At 31.8% G+C, this 4915-nt stretch overlaps 1 long non-coding RNA gene across 1 annotated transcript; it reads left to right on the top strand.

Moving 5' to 3' along the window:
• Positions 1-3156: 3156 nt before the first annotated feature.
• LOC107855582 lies at positions 3157-4714 on the top strand. Its single transcript, XR_001670290.2, has 2 exons — positions 3157-3649; positions 4410-4714. It is a non-coding gene; the product is annotated as an uncharacterized LOC107855582 (long non-coding RNA).
• Positions 4715-4915: the final 201 nt, after the last annotated feature.

Below are 4915 nucleotides of genomic sequence, written 5' to 3' on the forward strand. Positions count from 1 at the left end.
TATCTTCTTAATGTGATTTTTCACAAGGTTGCACACACAAAATCTTGGTCATAACAGAGAACACAGTTAAATAGATGGTGCACAAACTTGTCTATTACAGCTACTGAAGAGAACAAGGTAGACGGGAACTTGTCTATGAGAAAAAAGCATGCCCATTGGAAAACAAATTTCCTCACCTCATGACCAGAGGCGAAGACAGGATTTCAAGTAAGGAGGTTCAATATTCAAAGAAAACTAAGTCGAAGGGTTCAACACCTACTATAACCACATAAAAAATAATTTTAATTATGTATAAATAGTATATTTTTCCGTCGAAGGGGGTTTGGACGAACCCCCAAAAGAGGTCTGGCTCCACCTGTGCCCATGACTAGACTTATTCTTGCTAGGTCCTCCCTAAACGCCATCCCGACTTATGCGATGCAGTAATTTAAACTTCCTAGTAGCATCTGTTGGGCTATAGATAAAATTCAAAAAGATTTCCTTTGGGTCCATAGAAGATAACAGAAAATTACATCTTATATCCTGGGATAAAATTACGACTTTCAGGTCGTTTGGTTGGGAATGTAGTTATATTAGGATTAGTTATGTTGGAATAGGTTATGATGAGATAAGTTATATCGAGATTAGTTATATGAGATTATTTTTTATTGAGTGTTTGGTTTGTTGTACTCAAAGTAATATGTATGGTATAATTTCTAAGAATAAATTAATTGATTACCAAAATACCCTCCATCTTATATAACTTTTATATATATATATATATATATATATATATATTTCTTTTCAAGCCTTAAATATTTATTCTTAAAAATAAAACTTTTATCTTATTTAGCTTAATTTTTGTGTGTGTGCATTTCCATAATTATATCATGTGTATTTTAAAAATAAAACTTTCATCTTATTTAACTTTAATTTTTTTACATGTGTCTTCCCATGATTATGCCGCGTGTGTTTAAATTTAGTTTGAAATAAAAACTTTCAACTTAAGTTTGTTAAAGTAAAAGAAGATTTGTTGTTTATGTCACTTTATTTAAACGCATATCACTCATGTAATATAGAATATTAAAATTCATTTAATTGATATATACAATATTAATTTTTAAGTGATTAAAAAATTAATTAATTTAAAATATGTAATTCAACAATGGAGTCGACATTTTTATTATTTTTAAGAGAAATTAAAATATATAAATAAACATAATAATTATTCAAATAAATTTTACGTATCATATATTCATGAGAAAATGGTCAAAAGCATCCCCAACCTTTACCCCAAATTTTAACTACACACTTATACTTTGTGGGGGTCCTATGATCCCCTGAAATATTTTAAAGCGGAATTTTAACCCCCCTAAATTATTTTAAAGTGGAATTATTATCTCCGAAAACTGACAACCAGTCATTTGGGATGTGGTGTGATGCACGCGCTGCCACGTCATGCCACATCATTGCCACATTATTTTTTTTACTCTAAAAAATTAATTATTTAACTTTATTATTTCTTTCTTCTTCCCCATTTCTCATTTTGTTCAATTTTTTTCTTCAACCAATTTCAACTTCTTGGGTCAAAGATAGAATTCTTGGGGAAAAAAATGGTGGATTAATGAATTCTTGAGAAAGTTTCAAGATCAGAAAATTTGGATTAATGACAAGCGGGTCATTCGTTCGAAAGTCCCTCTATCGAACGCTGTTTAATTCTCCGATTAATAAATTCTTTAATGACGTATATTGGGCAAAAAAAGAAAAAATCGGAGAAATGGGTTGGGAATTATAGATGACATTGTGGGTTATGTTGGAATTATATATAGCATTATAGAAATTCAAAGCTTTGAGCTTGCCATTAATGGCAGATCTTGAGCAAAAATAGAGAAAATCGGAGAAATGAGTTGGAAATTATATATGACATTATGGGTTATGTTGGAAATTATATATGACATTGTGGAAATTCAAAGCTTTGAGCTCGCCATTAATGGAGAATCTTGAACAAAAAGAGAGAAAATCAGAGTTCTTGAATTTTTTCAAGTTTTTTGAATTGGAGTTCTTCATCTTCCTCATTCAAGAATTCATTAATCGAAGAAATCTTCTTGTTTCCTTAGTTCAAGTGTTTCTTGTTTTCGGTAATAACATTTTTTAAATTATCAAAGAACACTATTAATGAGTCCTCACCATTAATGAGTTCAAGAAAGATGAGAAAATAAAATTGAAAATGAGGAAGATGAGGAACTCCATTAATGAGTTCTTGAATTTTTGTTCTAAAAAAGAGAAGAAGAAGACATGAGAAAATAAATAAGAAAAGTAATAATTAAAATTATTTGTATAAAAAATATTAAAAATAATTTTTTAATAAAAAAAATTCGTTCTTACTCTCTTTAAAAAGAGTGAAACACACTCTTTTGCCATGTCAGCGTTTAGGGGTTAATAATTCCACTTTAAAATAGTTCAGAAGGGTCATAGACCCCCGCAAAGTATAAGTGTGTAGTTGAGATTTGGGGTAAAAGTTGGGGGGCTTTTGACCATTTTCTCTATATTCATAAATAAAATATTTCTTAAATGTGTATGAATCTCTAATATTTCATGTTAAATTACTTATTTTGTTCTAAATTTCATAAAATATTGATAATCTCATTTTTTGTTAAAAAAATTCACCATAAAAAAATGTGAAAAAGAATTACTCTCATTTTTCATTATTTAGTATCACTAATATTTGGAGAGTCGAATTATATTTTTTTTAAAAATTAAATTTTCAAATATTTTTTAACTAAATATAAAAATATTTTTTTATTTAATAATTAAGCATGTATTAAGTTAGAAAGGGAATATGTCAACATACTTTAATAACTTGTCCATGATTTTATAAAAATACCTTATATTTTATATAAGAAAAATAAAGTAATATATATATATATATATATAAAGTGATAATCTAAGAATTTGGAGGACAATTGTGTCCTTTTCTAATTTTATCTCAAGAATAAATAATGATGAGATTGTTATCCCATCAAATGAGTGGATAACTTATTCCAGTATTATTTATTAGTTCCGAAATAAGTTATCTCGAATATTGCCAACCAAACATGCATTAAAATTTTTATCCCGAAATTATTGATTTTTGTACCTTAAACCACACGACCCCTTAATGATGCGCACACTAAGAATATTTCTTTGCTCACTAGCCTCTCTTGGCAGCTCTTTAATAATTCTACCTCCCTTAGGGCTAGTATATTAATCAATAAGTACTTTATATGGGAAAATATCCTTCTTGGAGGAAATATTTGTTCCCCCAATATATCTTGGAAACCGGGTTCTGGGAAAGCTATTCACTTATGGTACAGTAGATGGATTCAAAACACCCCCACCCTTGGACAAATCATCTATGTACCTCTCACACCCAAGAAGAAATGGGTTTAAACTTGCAGATCTTTGAGATGTTGATCATTGAAACTGGTCAAAAATCTCCTTTCATATCCCAGACCACATTATGACTAGCCCTGCCTCCGTCAAGCTTGATTGTCCTTTAATTTCTGTTGTATTCTATATTGGGCAGCTTCACCAAATGGCTTCTTCTCCACCAAGTAGGTTATCCCCATTATGAAGACTTCGGCTCCTACAACCTATAATTATGGCTGGATTTGGAAATTGAATACCATTGGTAAGTATAATCTTTTCCTTTGGCTTTGCTCCCACAACTGGTTTCCTACTATGAAATATCTTTATTCTTTGAGTATCGCGGATACCTCCATCTGACCCCCTTGTCACTGTGATGAGGAATCTATTTTTCATATCTTTATAGACTGCTAGAAAATTTTGGTTGGATCTTGATCTAAATTCCCTTTAACTCTATTTTTCCAATGACCATTGGCAGCTGTGTTACGTAAGCTGAAATTTCCCCCTCCCCCTAGCGTACACCCACTTCTACCATGAGCTATAACTGGATCGATTCCCCCCTCTGCGCTTTGGCATCTTTGGATTACTAGAAATAATTATGTTCATAAGAATACTACTACTATTCCTTCAGTTTCTTTGGTTGGGAAATGGGTAATGGAATTCGTCTTCCTAGCGGACTGTGAAAGCACCGATGATACCCCAATTCCTATTCATATTAGGTGGTTAAATCCTCCTGGTTTTCTAAAACTAAATACGAATGCTTCTTTTACGAAGCACGTTATGGTATTGCCCGGGGGGAGTGTGTGTGTCATCCGCAACTCTGATGGTAAATGGGTAGTGGATTTTTCAGGCTCCTTTGCAGCCCTTAATGCAACCTATTCAGAGTTTTTAGCGCTTCTCCAAGGATCACAACTAGCACATGATCGACATCTCTTCCCCATTAAAATTGGAGTTGATTCGACAAAAATATATATGATTCTTGAAAAAGTACCTCCATTATATAATTTCATTGTTTGGTATTGCAGGTGGCTGCTGAAGAAATTGGGGAGTCCAGTACTACGCCATAGTTTTCGAGAAGCAAATGGTGTCGCTGACTTTTTGCCTCGGATGGTTGCCAAGTTACAAGGGGATCATGTGAATATTTTGTTATCTCTTCCGAAGCATGCTTTACCCGTCATGGAAGCTGATCTTCAAGACTTTCTTTTACTAAACTAGTAACTAGTAAAATATGTCATAACTTAGCTACTTTTGACAACCTATCTCTGCGTTTGCTAGTGTTCAAGACACTATGACATTCTCTCTATTTAATGTTTGATAATTATATATTATATATCCTGTTATAAAAAAAAAACCCTACCATAAAGTAGTACTACACTTGACCTATCTGAAACAACAAAAATCAATAAAACAACAAAACCAAGACCCTAAACACCCAAAAGCATGCATTCCAAAAATGAATATAGGAGATTGTTCAATATACCTAAAACTTTGACCAAAAATGGACCGGGAACCAGCCTGCATGACGAAAAAA

Source organism: Capsicum annuum, chromosome 4, assembly GCF_002878395.1.
Source record: "Capsicum annuum cultivar UCD-10X-F1 chromosome 4, UCD10Xv1.1, whole genome shotgun sequence".
In the NCBI taxonomy this organism is placed as follows: domain Eukaryota; kingdom Viridiplantae; phylum Streptophyta; class Magnoliopsida; order Solanales; family Solanaceae; genus Capsicum; species Capsicum annuum.